The following is a 25,104-nucleotide window of genomic DNA, read 5'->3' as shown; positions in this document are numbered from 1 at the left end:
GTAGGGGCTCAAAGATATGAGGTCTCAGGTGTTAGAAAAAAAACAGGTGAAGGATTTTAAAATAGAGATACATACATATACATGTCTAAAGATGTATATGTATGTATATATATATATATATATATATATATATATATATATATATATATACATATACACTGTAGCCGGTGGCCTAGCACTCCTTCCACACCTGTGTTGTCAATGCCTGGGTGCTATCCTCAATTAGGAAATATAGAGCAGCTATGTAGATGGAGGGCACTCACAGGACTTTATACAATAAGTATTCTTTATTTATTGATTTCACATATTAAAGAATGTCAACATTTCGGCCTATCCAGAGGCCTTCTTCAAGACAATTTCATAATCTCAAATAGTGCGAACCGCACTGTCAAGACGAACTCCCAATACTGGAAATAGAGATTCTCCATCTACATAGCTGCTCTCTCTCTCTCTCTTTCTCTCTCTCTCTCTCTCTCTCTTTCTCTCTCTCTATATATATATATATATATATATATATATATATATATATATATATATATATATATATATATATAAAAGTGCAATTGTAAAAACATATTTATGCAATATTCATATTTAATAAACTATCACACAAAGGATAATGCACCCTGCACTATTGATTGTTCTACTTTTAATGTAGCCCATTATAATTAAGAGGCAGAAAATAATCATGCAAGACTTTAAGAGATATCAATCATCAAGGAAGATGTTATTCATTTTTATTAGTTTTCTCTGTAAGAATTGCTTTGTTTTGTATTTTACTGCCCAATGCCTTCTTAACACCATGGGGCCAATTTAGATACTTAGAAAAGATATACAAACATATCCAGTTGAAAACTTGCATTTCCATTGGGGTATGGGTGAGGTAAGTACTAAAATGTACCATTTTAATTGTTTTTTCTAAGTGTTGTATACAGTGATAAGATAAGAAAGCATTTTAGTTATAATATTAGCAGATCTGATTTCTCTGTAAGTTTAGTTAATTTTAATTGGTTTTGGTTTTGAACACAAATATTTCATATACAAAAATAAGCGTAATGGAACAATTTACCTTACATTTGATTTAACTCATGTTACAAGTCATTGGAAAAACATTATGGGGAAACCAATTTTAGGGTACACTGTTCCTTTAATCTCTTCCTCTCAGTGAAAATAGCTCACTGACTCAGATACAAGCTACTACAACACTATCATCAGTGGAATAGCCAGAGAGCATTACCCTCCCCAGTATTATGGCTGACCCCCATGTGCCTCCCCCAACGGTGGTCATATTTCTCTTTCTCACCACCCCTCTACCCATGTTAAATCCAAGATTTACCCAGTACCACCCATGACACACTCCAACCCCACCCACAGTAAATTCAGCCCTGCCCTCCTGTTGTGGCCCCATCAACATATCATTGTGGCCCCATCCACAAATGGTATATGACATAACAAGAATTACATGTCATATGTTCCTGTATCTTAAAACTCTTGCTATTCACACTGGACACAAAATCAGTACCAAAAATAGCATGGGAGCAAGATTTACATCTCCTGCTCCCACATTTGAAGAAACCAGGTTTAATAGACAGCCAATTATCATTTCTTATCTTAGGTAACATAGATGGAGATAAAACATTTCCCAATGTCTTGGCTTTTCTAGATACAAAACAAATACCTGATTCTATAATCTGCTGGAGACTTTCGTCAGTTTCAAAAATAGAAAGTGCCTTACACAATATATAGCAGATTTTGCCATACTCTACACTATAGTTAGTAATAAATTTAGGTTTGTTAAACCTATTTTGTTTAGATGTTTTAGACATTTTCAAAAGATCCTTTCGATCTATCACACGCACAGCATTTTTAATATGCATAAGGGCTGATTGTTGGTAACCTCTGTCTAGAAACCTTTCTGTTAACTCCTCAGAGTGTTGCACATAACTTTGTTCACTCAAACAATTTCTTTTAACCATAATATACTGGCTCTTAGGAATAGAGTTAATAATATGTTTAGGGTGACAAGACTTAGAATTTAGAACTGCGTTCCCTGCTATTTCTTTACAAAATAGCTCCACCTCAATTTTAGAATTATCTAAGCTGGCAAAAAGTCTAATATCCAAAACAGAAACTGAAGTGTCACTATATTCCAAAGTAAAATTTAAATTCATAGAATTAGTCTGTATGTACAATAAAAACTGATCAATAAGGTCTACTGGACCCTTCCAAACCATCAAAATGTTGTCTATATAGTGACCAAAAAAATGAATGTACTCTTTGAAGGGATTCCCATCTCCATAAACATGCATAAAGCTGGAAAGGGTTATAAAAGTATCTACAAAAGCCTTGCTGTTCATCAGTCCACTGTAAGACAAATTGTCTATAAATGGAGAAAGTTCAGCACTGCTGCTACTCTCCCTAGAAGTGGCCGTCCTGTAAAGATGACTGCAAGAGCACAGTGCAGACTGCTCAATGAGGTGAAGAAGAATCCTAGAGTGTCAGCTAAAGACTTACAAAAGTCACTGGCAAATGCTAACATCCCTGTTAGCGAATCTACAATATGTAAAACACTAAACAAGAATGGATTTCATGGGAGAATACCACAGAGGAAGCCACTGCTGTCCAAACAAAACATTGCTGCACGTTTACAGTTTGCACAAGAGCACCTGGATGTTCCACAGCAGTACTGGCAAAATATTCTGTGGACAGATGAAACCAAAGTTGAGTTGTTTGGAAGAAACACACAACACTATGTGTGGTGAAAAAGAGGCACAGCACACCAACATCAAAACCTCATCCCAACTGTGAAGTATGGTAGTAGGGGCATCATGGTTTGGGGCTACTTTTCTGCATCAGGGCCTGGACGGATTGCTATCATCGAAGGAAAAATGAATTCCCAAGTTTATCAAGACATTTTGCAGGAGAACTTAAGGCCATCGGTCTACCAGCTGAAGCTCAACAGAAGATGGGTGTTGCAACAGGACAATGACCCAACGCATAGAAGTAAATCAACAACAGAATGGCTTAAACAGAAGAAAATACGCCTTCTGAAGTGGCCCAGTCAGAGTCCTGACCTCAACCCGACTGAGATGCTGTGGCATGACCTCAAGAAAGCGATTCACACCAGACATCCCAAGAATATTGCTGAACTGAAACAGTTCTGTAAAGAGGAATGGTCAAGAATTACTCCTGACCGTTGTGCACGTCTTATCTGCAACTACAGGAAACGTTTGGTTGAAGTTATTGCTGCCAAAGGAGGTTCAACCAGTTATTAAATTCAAGGGTTCACATACTTTTCCACCTGCACTGTGAATGTTTACATGGTGTGTTCAATAAAAACATGGCAATATTTCATTCTTTGTGTGTTATTAGTTTAAGCAGACTGTGATTGTCTATTGTTGTGACTTAGATGATGATCAGATCACATTTTATGAACAATTTGTGCAGAAATCCATATCATTCCAAAGGGTTCACATACTTTTTCTTGCAACTGTATCTCTGATGTAACTCACAAGATTTAAAACGAAAGGTTGTAAATAGCCATCAATCAATTCTGAAAGAGGCTCATTGAGTGAGCCTATTCCTGCCACAATTGGCCGACCTGGGGGGTTAAAACTGTCTTTGTGAACTTTTGGTAGGTAATGGAAAATGGCAGTAACATGATGCTCAGTATATAAGAAGTCAAAATTGGCTTCAGTTATTAAACCATTATTTAATGCCCAATTAAAAATTTTCTTAAGCTCAGCTTTATAGAACAAAATGGGATTACTTTTGAGCTTCTCATAAACTGACCCATCCAAAAGTTGCCTATGGGCCTCTGCTATATAATCTTTATGATCAAGGAGTACCACTTTCCCTCCCTTATTAGAGTTGTGTATGACCAGCTCCTTATTAGCTTTCAAATTTTTTAGAGACGTGTTGATTCCTAGATAAATTATCTTTCCTATGGTCAGTTATACGCCTCTTAGAATGTAACTTTTTTAATTCAAACTCAACTGTTTATTGAAAAACCTCTACTGCGCTTGATCTTGCCTGCACCGGATAAAATTTAGATGCTTCATCTTAGTAATATCATGAACATCACTATATGCTGATATATTTGGATCTTTATTATCCTTTTCAAGTGCCATAAGATCAAGAACTGAACAATCTTCTGAGAAATCAAACCCACATCTCATTGGGTCCGGTTTTGCTCCTACTGTTACTGTTTGACCATCACTGATAGCTCCCAAGAAATGTTTCTTGAGGACCAGTGATCTGACAAATCTATTTAGGTCTACAATAGTGTCAAACAAATTAAAATGTGAAGTAGGAGCAAAACCTAGACTCAGGGATAATGCATCAATCTGTTCCTGTGTTAGTGAAAAGGAAGACAAATTAATAATATTATCATCTGCTAAACATATTTTTGAAACTGCGTTGCCCTCCTCCTTTGTGGATAGCGGCAAGATTTTGGTGCTAATGTCTCTTGATCCAGACTTGATCCCTCTGGATTTTCCACATCCCCCTCTACGTATCTTTTTCTTTGTACACAGGACTTCTGTAAGCCCCTCTCATTTTTTGACTGGACACTTGTGATTGAGGACTGTGGTACATCAGGGGTATGGAGAGAAAATGAATTTGTTCCATCCATAACTTCCATATTATCAGTTGATAATTCCAAGTCTGAAGAGTCATAGTCATATTCTGCATCAGTGTCAGAAAATGTAACTTTCTTTGTGTCACTTCCTTGACCTTTGTAGGTACATCTGTACTTCCTTCTATTTTCAGATAGTGTCCATTTATAAACCCTATTATTTTAAAAATCCTGTTTGTCTCACAGTATTTTCTGTTTTTTAAAATGCCACAAATTAACTTAAAATTCACTAATCACTTTTTGTAACTTAGTGTCATACTTCTTAAAGTCATACTAACGAGCCGATGTGATTCATCATGAAGATATCTACACTAACTGGGTGTGTCACTGCTTTCAATCTTTCCAATCTCTAAGGGCCAAATAATATAAAGTGACTCCCCCTGGGTCTGCGTGTGTCATCATTGTTACAAGGTGATAGAGGAGGCAGGTAATCACATCCATAAACTACATGTGTTAAATGTTTACTATCACGGAAGTAACTCACAATCCGGTGCAGAAGTCATCTAATAGATGGGGGCGCAATACATTGTGCTTAGCCAGAGGAATAATGTATGGGATGCACTGGCACACACACACACACATATATATATATGTATATATATATATATATATATATATATATATATATATATATATATACAGTATATATATATATATATATATATATATATAATGTGGATAAAAGTAGTAGTAGCACTCCTGGTGAAAGTATAGGGCACAGACTGGCCACGTTGCCCTGGGTGCACTCCACAATTGAATATACAGTAGATAAAGAAGGAGTCACTCACAGGGTCTTGCTACCAAATTTATAAATATTTATATATTTTTATATATTTGGTAGCAAGACCCTGTGAGTGACTCCTTCTTTATCTACTGTAAATACTATATATATATATATATATATATATATAATATACATCCACCGGCCACTTTATTATGTACATCTTGTAAATACCAGGTTGGACCCCCTTTTGCCTTCAGAACTGCCTTAATTCTCTGTGGCATAGATTCATAAAGTTGTTGGAAACATTCCTCAGAGATTTTGGTCCATATTGACATGATAGCATCACACAGTTGCTGCAGATTTGTCGGCTGCACATCCATGATACGAATCTCTGTTCCACCACATCCCAAAGGTGCACTTTTGGATTGAGATTTGGTGATTGTGGAGGCCATTGGAGTACAGTGAACTCATTGTCATGTTCAACAAACCAGCTTTGAACAGGGTGCATTGTCCTGCTGGAAGTAGCCATCAGAAGATTGGCACACTTTAGTCATAAAGGGATGGACATGGTCAGCAACAGGTCAGGTAGGCCGTGGCATTTAAACAATGCTCAACTGGTACTAAGGGGCCCAAAGTGTGCCTAAAAAATATCCCCCCCCCCATTAAATCACCAGCTTGAACCATTGATATAAGGCAGGATGGATCCATACTTTAATGTTGTTTACGCCAAATTCTGGCTCTACCCTCTGAATGTCGCAGCTGAAATCGAGACTCATCAGACCAGGCAATGTTTTTCCAATCTTCTATTGTCCAATTTTGGTGAGCCTGTGCAATTTGTAGCCTCAGTTTCCTGTTCTTAGCTGACAGGAGTGGCACCCAGTGTGGTCTTCTGCTGCTGTAGCTTCAATGTGTTGTGCATTCAGAGATGGTCTTCTGCATACCTTGGTTGTAACGAGTGGTTATTTGAGTTACTGTTGCCTTTCTATCATCTCGAACCAGTCTGCCCATTCTCCTCTGACCTCTAACATCAACAAGGCATTTTTCTCCACACAACTGCCGCTCACTGGATATTTTCTCTTTTTCTGACCATTCTCTATAAACCATAAAGATGGTTGTGCTTGAAAATCCCAGTAGATCAGACGTCTGGCACCAACAACCATGCCGCGGTCAAAGTCACTGAAATCCCCTTTCTTCCCCATTCTGATGCTCAGTTTGATCTTTACCAAATCGTCTTCACCACGTCTAGATGCCTAAATGCATTGAGTTGCTGCCATGTTATTGGCTGATTAGCAATTTGTGTTACCAAGCAATTGATCAGGTGTACCTAATAAAGTGGCCGGTGAGTATATATATATATATATATATATATATATATATATATATATATATATATATATATATATATATATATACAGGGAGTGCAGAATTATTAGGCAAGTTGTATTTTTGAGGATTAATTTTATTATTGAACAACAACCATGTTCTCAATGAACCCAAAAAACTCATTAATATCAAAGCTGAATAGTTTTGGAAGTAGTTTTTAGTTTGTTTTTAGTTATAGCTATTTTAGGGGGATATCTGTGTGTGCAGGTGACTATTACTGTGCATAATTATTAGGCAACTTAACAAAAAACAAATATATACCCATTTCAATTATTTATTTTTACCAGTGAAACCAATATAACATCTCAACATTCACAAATATACATTTCTGACATTCAAAAACAAAACAAAAACAAATCAGTGACCAATATAGCCACCTTTCTTTGCAAGGACACTCAAAAGCCTGCCATCCATGGATTCTGTCAGTGTTTTGATCTGTTCACCATCAACATTGCGTGCAGCAGCAACCACAGCCTCCCAGACACTGTTCAGAGAGGTGTACTGTTTTCCCTCCTTGTAAATCTCACATTTGATGATGGACCACAGGTTCTCAATGGGGTTCAGATCAGGTGAACAAGGAGGCCATGTCATTAGATTTTCTTCTTTTATACCCTTTCTTGCCAGCCACGCTGTGGAGTACTTGGACGCGTGTGATGGAGCATTGCCCTGCATGAAAATCATGTTTTTCTTGAAGGATGCAGACTTCTTCCTGTACCACTGCTTGAAGAAGGTGTCTTCCAGAAACTGGCAGTAGGACTGGGAGTTGAGCTTGACCCCATCCTCAACCCAAAAAGGCCCCACAAGCTCATCTTTGATGATACCAGCCCAAACCAGTACTCCACCTCCACCTTGCTGGCGTCTGAGTCAGACTGGAGCTCTCTGCCCTTTACCAATCCAGCCACGGGCCCATCCATCTGGCCCATCAAGACTCACTCTCATTTCATCAGTCCATAAAATCTTAGAAAAATCAGTCTTGAGATATTTCTTGGCCCAGTCTTGACGTTTCAGCTTGTGTGTCTTGTTCAGTGATGGTCGTCTTTCAGCCTTTCTTACCTTGGCCATGTCTCTGAGTATTGCACACCTTGTGCTTTTGGGCACTCCAGTGATGTTGCAGCTCTGAAATATGGCCAAACTGGTGGCAAGTGGCATCTTGGTAGCTGCACACTTGACTTTTCTCAGTTCATAGGCAGTTATTTTGCGCCTTGGTTTTTCCACACGCTTCTTGCGACCCTGTTGACTATTTTGAATGAAACGCTTGATTGTTCGATGATCACGCTTCAGAAGCTTTGCAATTTTAAGAGTGCTGCATCCCTCTGCAAGATATCTCACTATTTTTGACTTTTCTGAGCCTGTCAAGTCCTTCTTTTGACCCATTTTGCCAAAGGAAAAGAAGTTGCCTAATAATTATGCACACCTGATATAGGGTGTTGATGTCATTAGACCACACCCCCTTCTCATTACAGAGATGCACATCACCTAATATGCTTAATTGGTAGTAGGCTTTCGAGCCTATACAGCTTGGAGTAAGACAACATGCATAAAGAGGACAATGTGGTCAAAATACTCATTTGCCTAATAATTCTGCACTCCCTGTATATATATATATATATATATATATATATATATATATATATAAAAATAAGACCTTGAAAGAAAGATATGGATAAAACAGATAATCTTCTTTATATCCAAAAGTAAGGGAATTCAGCACTCTTTTTTTGGAAAAATAGGGCTTTTTATTTTGTGATTTAAATATCAAACATCCACCTGTTTGCAAGATATCCTCCTGACAGAGGTTTCTACAAACCCATCACAACATTAAAGTAAGAATATTCAACATTTGATACATAATAATCATACCATAACATCCTAAAAAAATCTAAACTGCTAACAAAACTAATGCCCTTAAAAAGTGTGTGCATATTGATACTAAACAATCTTACTTTATTGAAAGCAATATTAGCATACTGTCACTTTAAGAAAAGCTATAAACTTTGATGCATATTATAATGGAAATGTTCCCTTTTCATCAAAGGCAGGCCCAGGAAAATAACGATTTGCACCTCTTTTTTATATATGAAACTCTCATAAGGAATTTAAAGCTGGGATATGTTTAGAGACATTATGCCTGATGACCGCAATTTCCACCGCACTTAAGGTCTATAGGTTGCTTCTTTTTTGAAGTGTCACTTTTTATTAAAGCAGTTAGTTTCCCAGCAATTTTTCACATAGGATATTACTTATGGGGCTAGTCACTGTGAGTATACATATTACCTCTCTACCTGCTCATCCGTTATGCTGCTAACAGCTGAATCCACGCTGTTTGAACCAAATGCTCTGCAACATATGCTCTCCTGAGCCAATTACTGTTTGTTTAGAATGTGATCATCTGGGTCAGGTAACTGGTTTGTGATGTCATCTTTTTCTTTTTCCCTTAAATGTGAGAACCCCAGAGTGATCCTTTTATGAACAAACAATCTTGAATAAAGGGTTTTTCCTTTCCTCTTACTTGATGCTCATTCCTTTACTCCTTAGAGAGATTAGCTTGCTCCTTAGCTTTGCATGCTTGCAACAATGTTAGTATCCATTCAAAAGAAAACAGTCCTCTCATGAAGACTCTTGCCAGCAACATGTTTGTTTCACCCCAGCTTACAATCTGACCTGGGGCTTCGTCAGGGCTTACTTTCTCATTACCTGTGCTTGATTATTTAAGCCTTTAAGCCCAACCTACTTTTGTTTTTCACAACACCTTTGTTATTAAAGGTACATTACTTAACTCTTTAAGTTTCATCCTAACCTGTTTAATGAGCTGTATTTTTTCTCAAGAGGGCAACAACCATACCGTGGTAAAAGTCACTTAAACCCCCTTTCTTCCCCATTCTGATGCTCGGTTTGAGCTTCACCAAATCGTCTTCACCATGTCTAGATGCCTAAATGCATTGAGTTGCTGCCATGTGATTGGCTGATTAGCAATTTGTGTTACCAAGCAATTGAACAGGTGTACCTAATAAAGTGGCAGGTAAGTATATATATATATATATATATATATATGTATATATATATATATATATATATTAAGCCCCACCCAATAAACAGCTCAAAGAATTGCGGCAAAAATGTGTTACCATGGCAACATATTTGAACTGTTTGATGGGTGGGGCTTAATATGTTTAAAAGTCACTATTTTCACTTGCACATTGTTTGGTCTGAGGAAGGGTTCTGCGAACCCTGAAATGTTACCACGTAATAAATAAGTATTATTTTACGTAAACCCAGCAAGTGCAGTCCCTGATTGAAGAATAAACCTTTTGATACACTGACTTTGCACCCTGGTTGTTGACTCAGCTGAATTGGGAGTGCAGATACATATGGGATATATATACAAAGTATTTGTAAAGTAGTATTTGTCTGAGTACCCACAGTTGTGCTTCGGTTAAAGTAGTGGACGAGAAATTAATGACTAATTTTTCATTTATTTTCTTGTTCGTAGTCCATATTTTTGTTTGCTCCTGTGTGTTTGTTGTGCATTTTGGCTTTGGTTTTTGGCCTTACCCCTTCTTGTCTTATATACCTATATAATCATATATATATATATATATATATATATATATATATATATATATATATATAAAAGCAGAATTTGGGCAAGCAAGCACTCATGAAAACTCCTCTCCTATCCCCATGGTGCAACAAATATTACAATAATAATTACACAATTGCGCACAGAAGTTGTAGGGGCTCAAAGATATGAGGTCTCAGGTGTTAGAAAAAAAAAAAACAGGTGAAGGATTTTAAAATAGAGATACATACATATACATGTCTAAAGATGTATATGTATGTATATATATATATATATATATATATATATATATATATATACTGTAGATGTGTTTATATGTGTGTGCATAAAGTATGTATTTATATGTGTATAAATGTAATTACAGACATATAAACACATAAATACATATGTACACAAACACACACACACACACACACATATATATATATATATATATATATATATACACTGTAGCCGGTGGCCTAGCACTCCTTCCACACCTGTGTTGTCAATGCCTGGGTGCTATCCTCAATTAGGAAATATAGAGCAGCTATGTAGATGGAGGGCACTCACAGGACTTTATACAATAAGTATTCTTTATTTATTGATTTCATATATTAAAGAATGTCGACATTTCGGCCTATCCAGAGGCCTTCTTCAAGACAATTTCATAATCTCAAATAGTACGAACCGCACTGTCAAGACGAACTCCCAATACTGGAAATAGAGATTCTCCATCTACATAGCTGCTCTCTCTCTCTTTCTCTCTCTCTCTCTCTCTCTCTCTCTTTCTCTCTCTCTCTCTCTCTCTCTCTCTCTCTATATATATATATATATATATATATATATATATGTGCAAATGTAAAAACATATTTATGCAATATTCATATTTAATAAACTATCACACAAAGGATAATGCACCCTGCACTATTGATTGTTCTACTTTTAATGTAGCCCATTATAATTAAGAGGCAGAAAATAATCATGCAAGACTTTAAGAAATATCAATCATCAAGGAAGATGTTATTCATTTTTATTAGTTTTCTCTGTAAGAATTGCTTTGTTTTGTATTTTACTGCCCAATGCCTTCTTAACACCATGGGGCCAATTTAGATACTTAGAAAAGATATACAAACATATCCAGTTGAAAACTTGCATTTCCATTGGGGTATGGGTGAGGTAAGTACTAAAATGTACCATTTTAATTGTTTTTTCTAAGTGTTGTATACAGTGATAAGATAAGAAAGCATTTTAGTTATAATATTAGCAGATCTGATTTCTCTGTAAGTTTAGTTCATTTTAATTGGTTTTGGTTTTGAATACAAATATTTCATATACAATTTACCTTACATTTGATTTAACTCATGTTACAAGTCATTGGAAAAACATTATGGGGAAACCAATTTTAGGGTACACTGTTCCTTTAATCTCTTCCTCTCAGTGAAAATAGCTCACTGACTCAGATACAAGCTACTACAACACTATCATCAGTGGAATAGCCAGAGAGCACTACCCTCCCCAGTATTATGGCTGACCCCCATGTGCCTCCCCCAACGGTGGTCATATTTCTCTTTCTCACCACCCCTCTACCCATGTTAAATCCAAGATTTACCCAGTACCACCCATGACACACTCCAACCCCACCCACAGTAAATTCAGCCCTGCCCTCCTGTTGTGGCCCCATTAACATATCATTGTGGCCCCATCCACAAACTACTTATGGGTTTCCTTTAAGTGCCCCTGCAAAATGTAATTGTTGGGAATGGGGACTGGTGGGGCATTTGATTATCTAGTCCATAGAGCAGGATTTGAAATAAATGCCCCACTGCTTTCAACACAAACCTCTATTTTTTCTTCCTTATATTCTCTTCTTTTTAAACTCTTTTGGATTTGTTTATTCTCCCTCCTTTCTCCTTATGATGTTGTATATCTTAATCCCTATATTTTAATCTTTACAGACACACCTGTGGCAGCACTATAGCTAGTCAGGTACTTAGAGAGAGATAATTCAGTGGGGAGTGTGGTTGCAGTAAGAGGTAGTGCAGCTTTGGGGGCACCATGAGTTAAAGGGCCTTAACAGTCAAACAATTACAGCATGTAATTTTGCTCTGCACTACTGCGTGTTTAACTTCCCCAAAGAAGCTAAACACACAGAGTCATGTGACTAGCACTTCTGATTTTACAGTGGTATAGACGAGTTGTTTAACAGTGACTTGAAAATGAATTGTGATTGTCGAGAACTTTGAGGCCCAACAGAACAAATAAGGCTTTTATTGAGGATCTGAAAACCTGTATGCGAGAGAAGAAATCAGCTGAAAATGCACTATTGTGATCTCACAGAATTGAAAAGTAGCCTTTTGGCCCTTAAAAGCTGCAGTCTGTGATCAAGGTTTAAATGGTTATTGTATATCTGTTTTAATTATTGCAAGTTTGCACAAATATGTTTAACACTAATCAATGTTTAGATATAAAACACGATCTTTTTAAAGGGACAGTCAACACCAAAAATAGATATTGTTTAGAAAGATCGATAACACCTTTACTACCCATTCCCCAGCTTTTCAAAACCAACATTGTTATATTAATATACTTTATAATCATTAAATCTCTAAATTTCTGCCTGTTTCTAAGGGGCCGATTTATCAAAGTCTGGCGGACATGATACACTGTAGCGTATCATGTCCGGCAGACATCGCTGAATGCCGACAGCATATGCTGTCGGGATTTAACATTGCACAAGCAGTTCTGGTGAACTGCTTGTGTAATTGTGCCCCCTGCAGATTCACGACCAATCGGCCGCTAGCAGGGGATTGATGTCCGCAGCCTCAGAGGCAGCGGACCAGTTAAGTAGCAGGGGTCTTAAGCCCGCTGCTTCATAACTGCTGTTTCCAGCGAGCCTTGCACGGGAAGCAGGGCCATCATGGGCCATTCGGCCCTTGTTAAATCGACCCCTAAGTCACTACAGACAACCTCTTATCATATGCTTTTTTATTTGCTATGAGCCATATAGATAACATTGTGCTCATGCCCGTGGGTTGTGGCAGGCACTACACTAATTGGCTAAAATGCAAGTCAATAGATAATAAATAAATGGCTATGTGATCTGGGGGCTGTCAAAATAGTCTTAGATACAAGGTAACCACAGAGGTTTAAAATATATTAATATAACCATGTTGTCTGTGCAAAACTGGGGAATGGGTAATAAAGGGATTATATAGTTTTAAACAATAAAAATGTTGGTGTTGACTGTCCCTTTAAATAAAATTGGAGATTTTGTAAACAATTAAAATTGACAAAGATGTGACAAGTGTTTATTTTACAGGATCTGCAAAAAATAACTTCTCTCAGTAGAAATGATCTGAAATAAAAACATATTTCTTTGTAAGCATTCCTCTCTATTGTAATATATTTCCAAAGGGTTCTGTTTGTTTTAATAGTCCATTGAATGTAATAGAAAACATCATATTATTCCTTATCAATCATATAAGAGAATGCTCCCAAAAAATGCATCACAGTGGATTAAAATTTGAAAGAAATAAACAAAAGTGTGACTTTTGTCTACAAGTAGTATATAATAGAGGGAAAAAAATAGTAAAAGTAAAATAGATCACATACAATAAAAAGTGATTATCAATGTTACCAAAAAAGTGATGTAATATAAACACTGTAAACTACAAAAAGTCCCAAAATGTGTTCTATAAATATTCAAATAAGGTGTTAATTTCCAAATTATTAATAGAAGCTTCAAAATATGAAATAGAGATTTCCAATTATAATCAGATATGTGTCAACTTATAGTTTTTTATACTGTATATACAGGAAGAAAAAGAACACAGACAAGGGTTTACTCATGTTTTAGAGCTACTTTAGCTTTAAGATAAGTGTTTTATATATACAAGATAGAGGTATACAGGAACTCCTCCAGTGTCTTGAATGAACATTGTACAAGCTTTATTTAAAATATTAAAAATATGAGCAGACAGAACAGTCACTAGGATGACACATATAGACCAAATGCAATGTTGTATAATTGTGTAATATTACAAAAAAACACTGTCAACTCCCGGAACACATGTACTGCATACAATGCTGTGATCTAGATAAATGTGATGCATCTTTATTTGTTCCTGGAGGAATGTCCTGTCAATTACTTTACCGTACCTTGATCAGTAAGAGTAACAGTTTCCACAATGACATGTCATTTAACCTAATTCCCATAGTAGTTGCTATTTATGATATTTTGCTATTAGTCAAGTTGATATAAATCAAAATATTTTAAAACAAAACTGTAATTAAATTCTGACTTACAATATCAACAGCATCAGATCCACTAATTTACTAAAGTGTGATGCCTTGGTAATGTGATGTAAAATCACATTACTGATATATGAGCTAACACATGTTTATTTGTTTTTTTTATTAAACGTGTAACCGTTTTACTTCAGAAAGATCATGTCAGCCTAATCTAAATAACTTATTTGTCTATGTAACTAAAACAGTAGACCAAGGGAAATTTTTAAAATGACAAATGTCTTGTCAAATGTGGAAAATGTATTCCATCTGGACGTCTAGTGATCTTGTTCTGTGAGAAGGGACACCGGGAAGGTCCTGCCTATATGTCATAGAGAATGCATTTGCAATGTAACACTGCAAACCTTGAACTAATTCAAAGCTAATCGTTCAGGATCTAAATCAGATGTACATCAACATGGTTTGAGATCCTTAAGTGTCTGTTATATGCCTATATGCAAATATGATTTATTAAATATATATATATATATATATATATATATATATATATATATATATATATATACATACATAAAAATATATATGTTATTAAATAATTATATATATATTATATTTTTTGTCTCTGTACATTTTTATAGGTTAATGCTGTAAAAAAATGCTAAAGAGAATAAGTACATTTTCAGTTATTTTTCTGGATTTTAATGTAACTCATTTGTTTGATCGTTCATGGTACTAGTACTTTACAGTAAATTAAACAGACGCAGATATTAAACAAATTCACAAAATCTTAAACAGTTCTGCAAAATATTTACAGTATTGAGTTTTTTAGATTCTTTTTTTTTGTTGCAAAGGTTTCCATTATCGCTCATGGGAACAATCAATAAATAAATGCACTTTTTTCAGATCGATAAAACAAAACAAAAAAAAATAAATAAATAAGATATACTGTAGCTTATCTTGATTTCAGCGATTTCATTTGACACTGTCCCACACAAAAAAACTCATCTATAAACTGCACTGTTTTGGTCTTGACTCAAAAATTGTTAATTGGTTAGAATGCTTGCTTAAGAATAGATGACAGAGTATCTTAATAAATGGGGTGCATTCAGCGGAGGGGTGCTCCCCTGGAATCAGTTCTGGGAACTGTTTTAACTTATTATCAATGTAATAAGTTTGTAGATGATTTTTTGTGTAAGATGCTGACTCTGGATCTTGCAAAAGAGCCCAAGACCATCATGCTTCCTCCTCCATGTATAACACAATAATGAGGAAATCTCCCTTTGACTACTTGACACTGTAAAAAACTGCATGATAAACAGACAATTTAAAATTTTGATTTAGCTGTTTTTTCCAGCCTTTATTAGTCTAGGAGCATACAAAAAAAAGAAGGCTCATGAGCTGGGCTGTCTCAATCAAGGATCACAAGCAAACAAAGGCACCAACACTTACAGAACCTTGTGGAGTGCACTATAAGGCCGTGGTGCAAAACAGAGCACTGTCTCATCTCAGACTACAGCATCACACGCCTAAAATAGCAGCTGGGCCATCAAGAAGAGCTAACTCTACAGAGGCAAAAAAAGAGTATAACCAAGGTACTTGAACCATTTTGTATATAGCACAACATGTATAATAACAGGCGCACTAAGCTGGACATCATACAGCAAACATAGGCCTGATTGTACACCTGACATACAGCACCAGTCACCGGCTCCAAAATACTATCAGGGCCACATTGTATCGCCATATAGCTTCTATTTATTGCCCTCAAGCATATACTGTATGTGCTGACGTGTCACAATACCAGCACTAGCTAACTGAAGCTTATAAGAAGTGCATAGGTCCTATACAACATTAATTGCCTGACTTAATCTGATGCACCTGAAAATACCCAACTCCACTACAAGATGTAACTAGCTGTTGCAGTTTACAAGTGTGAGTCACTGTGAGAAACACAACCTGTATCGCACTACCAAGCATGAGCCTATTAGGCCTGGTAAAGCACCTACATAGTGTTCCTAATACCACTTAAGAAAGTAAACAGGATGGAAAAACAAAGCAAGCCAGCGACACTAACTCAATACCTTAAAGCTCAAGAAATTTCCCCAGAGCCTACCTCTGAAAAGCCTGTGAAACACACAGCAGCACAAGCACCTGAACCACCTAGCAAACCAGATATCAGCATCACAAACAAGGATTTGAAAACCCTCTCATTTTAGGATTATATCAAATAAGTGCTTAAAGAAGTCAAGGACTTATTTAGCGAGCTCCGCAAAGACATCAATAAAGTATCCAAAAGGGTAACAACCCTGGAAGAGGCACACCACACAATGTAGTCAGACATTCAAGATGTGGCTAAGCAAACCCAGCAATATGAAGAAACAATATATAACCTGATAGAAAAAATTGAGGACCTGGACAACCAAACAGACGGAATAACCTCAGAATCCGGGGAGTCCCTGAGTCAATCAATCCAATGGCCCTAAATGGTTATTTGCAGAATCTGTTTAGAACAGTCAAGTGAACCCTAAATTCACCCTGGAGAGGGCACATAGGGCCCTTAGACCAAGGCCACCCAATAAAGCCCTACCAAGGGATGTCATCACTAGAGTTCTCAACTTTGCAGAGAAAGAAATCTAAATTTGTGACTGATACCCTAAGAGCCAACAAAATCAACTACAGATGGGGCTTTCCTCTGAGCATAATAGCCACCAAGGATGGACAGACCACCATGCTTCGTACACTGGAAGATCTTCCCACCTTCTGTAGAGCACTGAACATAGAGACAGCCGACCCATCACTACATGCAGAACACACAGCGAAAGAACTGCACAGACCCACACAGGATCTGGACTCACAGCCATCTGTAGAGAACTATACATCCTAGAATGCACTGGTCTAAAAAGACATTTGAACGAGCCACAGGCGCCCACATACCAGGAAAAGATTGGGTGTATGGATAAGTACATATGTATCCTTGTTAAGCAAGGAGTACATCTTGTGTTGTTGTTAAAACTTGTTTATTGTGTATTATATGCAACTGTTGATGTTTTGACACTAATTTTATTTAGATAGAAATGGTCCCAAGTTCAACTGTTATCCTCCTCCATTTATTCACCCCTTAAACACAAGGGGTCACAATATGTTATTAACCTTTGGTATTGTGCTATATTTAAGGTTTCTGTTACAGTCCTGACAGGGTCACTAATTACAGCAACTGCAAAATAAGACACTTAATAAATTGACATAGTCACACATGTACACAAAGCACAAAACAAACACACATGAACTACACATTCATCCCATACGCCCATATACAAGCAAGACTGACCTAGGTCTTATCCGGACTTCCCCTAGAACCTACCAACCTCCCCCACTTGTGGAATGCTCTACAAGAAACTATAACAACAATCTGGCACACCCCTAACAAGTAGAAACTAACCAGCAGCAATGGTATGAATTTTTCTATGTCTGCCTGCTGACTTAAATTACCCAAATACCCTGCACCAATAAAACAATGGGAATCTTCTTTCACTATAACTCATGATCCATTAGCTTGGCACCAGGCAATTCGACTAACCAAAAAAGCAGCACACTGTGTCACCTTTTATGAACTGTTTCTCAAAGTATTACTGCAGTGGCACATGACGCTGGTCCGCCTATTTAAAATATCGTACACAAATTCCCCCAAGTGCTGGAGGGGTTGTGACGCTCTGGGCACCCCAGCCCACATTTGGTGGTTTTGCCCGGTCGTTGCACCATTATGGCAAAAGGCAGTTCATTACTGCAACTCAAAGGGTATCCCAATTTCAGCAACACCCAGCATGGGTTTGTTCCACATCCTCCCTCCAAAGCTACCTCTCTCGCAGAGACTGTTTTGTGTCTACTTGTTTCTGGCGATCAAGTTATCCATTGCCAAAATGTGGTTGCAGCCAGCCTCTCCACTTTGGGAGCAAATCATGGACACCTTAAGATATCTCAAATCAATGGAAGCATATGTCTCTCACATACATAGCTCTGAAGACTTACATATCTCAGTTTGGGATTATAGTCCTGTATAACTCTGGATAGTTCTTTTTGAATGTAGCGAGCTATACTTCAGCTGATTAAGATATTGAAATAAAGTGGTTTAGGGTGATGTAGATAGAACATCCGGCCACTATGCAACTGTATTTATATTTTATCCAACAGTGAACCCCTTCCCCTCCTCCCCCTGGTGTCTCCTCCTCCCCTCCCCCTCCCTTTTTTTTTTTCTTCTCGCTTCTTCTTTCTCTCTCTTCTTCTTCCTTTCTCCTTATTTCTATTCAGAGATATTATAAGCGTGAAGATCTTTAAATATGATACCATTTATTGAGTTGATCTCATGTACTAATCTATACTTTCTTACCATGAGCTAACTTTAAATATATTAATCACATGCTAGTTTACAACTGTTATTATGTCATAATTACATATTTTTGTTGAACACAATTGTTGTCTTCCTGTTTGCACTAAAGGACATTAGACTTTGATGGGACTTGTGAGGTTTAAACTCCCACATCATATTACCAAGACCATATTGAGACCATATCATCATTGTAAAAGTTGTATTTGATGTTGTTACTGTTCACATAATATTGATATATAATGTTTCTCATTATGACTGTATTGCATATGTCTGAATAAAAAATATTAAAAAAAATTACCCAAATACCTAAGTAATCTAACAGACAAACAACAAATCAAACTTATCACCAGATCATTCCTAAACTCCTCACCACCTACACCCCACTAGCCTAACTGTCTTAACTTCCCCAAAACCCCCTTTTTCCCTCCCCTCTCCAATCTCCCCCTCCAAAATGCCTACACAAACACCTACACGCTCCATCAATTTCATCACCATTAATGTAAAAGGATTGAACAAACCCGAAAAACAAGCAATAGCACTACAGGGATTCAACAGAATCAAGGGAGAAATTATACTCATTAAAGAAACACACTTTAAAAAGGGCAAAGAACCCAAATGGCACACTCCCACATACCCCACAGCCTTCTTCTCCTCAGGCCCTCACAAAAGAAGTGGAGTTGGAGTATTGATACATAAAAATATTGCATTCCAATTAATACATGCAGAAAGAGATCTTGAAGGCAGCTGAAACTCATAGGCTTATTATATGGCAGACCGATCACAATAGTACATATTTACTCTCCTAGCACAGAGCCTATTCCTTCGCAAAACAGCAAATTACATATTAGACTGCAAAAAAGGTACTCTACTGATAGGAGGGGACCTCAACGTCCCTCTAGGCCCAAGTGTAGACACCTCTGGGGGCTCTACCACTATCCCAAAAAGAGACATTAAAAACATTAGTAGTTGCCTATGGAACCTAGCTGTACCCGATGCGTGGAGGACATATCACCCAAAGAAAAGGGACTACACCTTCTTCTCACAACCTCATCAGATCTCCTCCCGAATAGGTTAATTTTTATTAGACCCAATGGGCTTGTCCCTCGTACAGTAAATAAAAATCTTACCAATCATATGGTCGGACCATGCCCCAATCCTGTGCTTCTTGGATTGGCCGGAGGCCCCCACCACCCCTTTTCTGTGGAGGTTAGACAACTCCTTACGACCCCAATGACCCTTTAATCCAACTGGACATTGACAAAACCTTAAAAGAATATTTTTAGATAAACAAGGCAGACTACTTACCTGACACGACTGTCTGGGAAGCGTGCAATTAGAGGAATACTTATTAAACATAAGGCTAGGTTAAGAAAAAGTCAAAGAGGCAAATATCAATCTTTACTTAAAGAAGTCAGCACAATAGAACGTCTTCACAAGCAACATCCGACAAATGTAAACTACACTGAACAACTGACACAAAAGAAACTGTCACTACAACAATTCCTACAGAACGAACAACAACACCAATCATTCACACTAAAACACTGATACTACGAACACGGCAATGAAACAGGGTGCCTACTGGCTACAGCCATAAGCAGTTGAAATCATATGTTTACTCCCTACAAGATAACTCATGGAAAATTTGCAAAGACAGCCCCCAAATAGTGGAAATATTACGCCGATTCTACTCCACAATCTAAAAGGCGAGAACCACACAGCTGCCCCCTGGATACCCATATTACAAATATGGACCTTTCTAATTACTTTTCAACCCCTGACCTACCTAGACTTAATCACATAGACTCTGATGCACTCAACAAACCATTCAGCCTAAACAAAGTTTCCAACGCCATTAAAGCACTACCCACCAGAAAACAAACAGGCCCAAACGGCTAATGTATCAAGTATTATAAAACATTTGCACAAATCCTCACACCTCATCTTATGTCAGGGATTCCTCTCATACTACCTGTCAGTAATCACTGTTCCTTTAATTTTCTGCTCACCTTATCATCTCCACCCTATTTAAGGTTGCCTCCCACTTCACAAGTTGCTTAGTATTGAAGTTATACCTCTGATACACTACAAGCCAACTCCTGCTGTGTACTCTGTTCAACAGACGGATCCACGCAACCTGATCACAAACTGCCAAAGTGAACGCTGTTCACATTCCTTCGATTCAGCATTTGACAAAATTACTTTCTGCTATTAATCCACAGCGCTCTCTAACACTTTGTCATCTCTACTGCCCTGTATTTTCTCTGCTCCGGATTACACTGCATCGGCAGTCAGCTGGGATACAACCACGCTCATCCAAGCCAGGCGGCGGTGACGTCACACGTCAACTTCAGCACAGTCGGACTGACACAGCGCTCTGTAACCACACTTTGTATCGCACAGCTCTCTCAACGATTTGATCTCCAGTAAGCCCTAAACTTCATAAGTATTATGCTGTGGTAACCTGCACCTAAATTCCACTCCTATTGAGATTTTATGCTACTTGGACAATATACAACCTTCATATTTTTCTATATGACTTAATTTTTTAATAGGTTCAATTACACCTCATCTGCTTATATTTCCTGCACTAACAATTGATTATTTTTTATAGAAGTTTCTGCTTCTTATTTTATTTAGTTCTGCCCTATATGCCTTATCTGACCTCTGGGGTGTAAACCGATTTCCCTGCTGCATTTCCTCAGTGCACTCCTCTGCACATGTGGCAGCTATAGGGTAATCTTATTTACACCACCATTATAGAAATCACAGCTTGGTGTTACAATGAAGATACAACCACTCATTGTATTCTTCAGTAACTTTCTGCTACATCAATTTTGACTTTATTTTGTCTCGGCAATTGAGGTCTTACCATTTATAGCGAAATTATTTTGTATTCCTCAGATACGCATACGGGTGTGACATCTTACCAACATGTTCAACATTATAGAGGACCAAGGAAGCTTCAAAATATGTTAGAGGCTCATTTCACAGTTCTCCCTAAGCCAGGGAGGTCCCCCACTAAACCAGAAAATTACAGGCCCAGCTCACTCCTAAATACGGACATAAATATACACTAAGGTCCTAGCCACCAGACTCAACCCATTGTTAAAACACCTCATCTAGACAGATTAAGTGGGCTTCATACCGGGAAGAGAGGCAAGGGACAACACCCTCAAAATCATTTAATTAATCTCGAGTGCACACAACAACAGAATCCCTTTGGCAATAATCTCCAAGGCCTAGATTTAGAGTTCGGCGGTAGCCGTCAAAACCAGCGTTAGAGGCTCCTAACGCTGGTTTTGGGCGCCCGCTGGTATTTGGAGTCAGTGATTAAAGGGTCTAACGCTCACTTTTCAGCCGCAACTTTTCCATACCGCAGATCCCCCTACGCCATTTGCGTAGCCTATCTTTTCAATGGGATCTTTCTAACGCCGGTATTTAGAGTCGTTTCTGCAGTGAGCGTTAGAGCTCTAACGACAAGATTCCAGCCGCCTGAAAATAGCAGGAGTTAAGAGCTTTCTGGCTAACGCCGGTTTATAAAGCTCTTAACTACTGTACCCTAAAGTACACTAACACCCATAAACTACCTATGTACCCCTAAACCGAGCTCCCCCCACATCGCCGCCACTCGATTAAAATTTTTAACCCCTAATCTTCCGACCGCAAATCGCCGCCACCTACGTTATCCCTATGTACCCCTAATCTGCTGCCCCTAACATCGCCGACCCCTATATTATATTTATTAACCCCTAATCTGCCCCCCTCAACGTCGCCGACACCTGCCTACACTTATTAACCCCTAATCTGCCAAGCGGACCGCACCGCTACTATAATAAAGTTATTAACCCCTAATCCGCCTCACTAACCCTATCATAAATAGTATTAACCCCTAATCTGCCCTCCCTAACATCGCCGACACCTACCTTCAATTATTAACCCCTAATCTGCCGACCGGAGCTCACCGCTATTCTAATAAATGGATTAACCCCTAAAGCTAAGTCTAACCCTAACACTAACACCCCCCTAAATTAAATATAATTTACATCTAACGAAATTAATTAACTCTTATTAAATAAATGATTCCTATTTAAAGCTAAATACTTACCTGTAAAATAAATCCTAATATAGCTACAATATAAATTATAATTATATTATAGCTATTTTAGGATTAATATTTATTTTACAGGCAACTTTGTAATTATTTTAACCAGGTACAATAGCTATTAAATAGTTAAGAACTATTTAATAGTTACCTAGTTAAAATAATTACAAAATTACCTGTAAAATAAATCCTAACCTAAGATATAATTAAACCTAACACTACCCTATCAATAAAATAATTAAATAAACTACCTACAATTACCTACAATTAACCTAACACTACACTATCAATAAATTAATTAAACACAATTGCTACAAATAAATACAATTAAATAAACTAGCTAAAGTACAAAAAATAAAAAAGAACTAAGTTACAGAAAATAAAAAAATATTTACAAACATAAGAAAAATATTACAACAATTTTAAACTAATTACACCTACTCTAAGCCCCCTAATAAAATAACAAAGCCCCCCAAAATAAAAAATTCCCTACCCTATTCTAAATTAAAAAAGTTACAAGCTCTTTTACCTTACCAGCCCTGAACAGGGCCCTTTGCGGGGCATGCCCCAAGAATTTCAGCTCTTTTGCCTGTAAAAAAAAACATACAATACCCCCCCCCCAACATTACAACCCACCACCCACATACCCCTAATCTAACCCAAACCCCCCTTAAATAAACCTAACACTAAGCCCCTGAAGATCTTCCTACCTTGTCTTCACCATGCCAGGTATCACCGATCCGTCCTTGCTCCAAGATCTTCATCCAACCCAAGCGGGGGTTGGCGATCCATAATCCGGTGCTCCAAAGTCTTCCTCCTATCCGGCAAGAAGAGGACATCCGGACCGGCAAACATCTTCTCCAAGCGGCATCTTCGATCTTCTTCCATCCGGTGCGGAGCGGGTCCATCTTGAAGCAGGCGACGCGGATCCATCCTCTTCTTCCGATGTCTCCCGACTAATGACGGTTCCTTTAAGGGACGTCATCCAAGATGGCGTCCCTCGAATTCCGATTGGCTGATAGGATTCTATCAGCCAATCGGAATTAAGGTAGGAATATTCTGATTGGCTGATGGAATCAGCCAATCAGAATCAAGTTCAATCCGATTGGCTGATCCAATCAGCCAATCAGATTGAGCTCGCATTCTATTGGCTGTTCCGATCAGCCAATAGAATGCGAGCTCAATCTGATTGGCTGATTGGATCAGCCAATCGGATTGAACTTGATTCTGATTGGCTGATTCCATCAGCCAATCAGAAAATTCCTACCTTAATTCCGATTGGCTGATAGAATCCTATCAGCCAATCAGAATTCGAGGGACGCCATCTTGGATGACGTCCCTTAAAGGAACCGTCATTAGTCGGGAGACATCGGAAGAAGAGGATGGATCCGCGTCGCCTGCTTCAAGATGGACCCGCTCCGCACCGGATGGAAGAAGATCGAAGATGCCGCTTGGAGAAGATGTTTGCCGGTCCGGATGTCCTCTTCTTGCCGGATAGGAGGAAGACTTTGGAGCACCGGATTATGGATCGCCAACCCCCGCTTGGGTTGGATGAAGATCTTGGAGCAAGGACGGATCGGTGATACCTGGCATGGTGAAGACAAGGTAGGAAGATCTTCAGGGGCTTAGTGTTAGGTTTATTTAAGGGGGGTTTGGGTTAGATTAGGGGTATGTGGGTGGTGGGTTGTAATGTTGGGGGGGGGGTATTGTATGGTTTTTTTTACAGGCAAAAGAGCTGAAATTCTTGGGGCATGCCCCGCAAAGGGCCCTGTTCAGGGCTGGTAAGGTAAAAGAGCTTGTAACTTTTTTAATTTAGAATAGGGTAGGGAATTTTTTATTTTGGGGGGCTTTGTTATTTTATTAGGGGGCTTAGAGTAGGTGTAATTAGTTTAAAATTGTTGTAATATTTTTCTTATGTTTGTAAATATTTTTTTATTTTCTGTAACTTAATTTTTTTTTATTTTTTGTACTTTAGCTAGTTTATTTAATTGTATTTATTTGTAGCAATTGTGTTTAATTAATTTATTGATAGTGTAGTGTTAGGTTAATTGTAGGTAATTGT

This window comes from Bombina bombina, chromosome 1 (assembly GCF_027579735.1).
Source record: "Bombina bombina isolate aBomBom1 chromosome 1, aBomBom1.pri, whole genome shotgun sequence".
NCBI lineage: Eukaryota > Metazoa > Chordata > Amphibia > Anura > Bombinatoridae > Bombina > Bombina bombina.
This window is presented reverse-complemented; position numbering follows the sequence as displayed.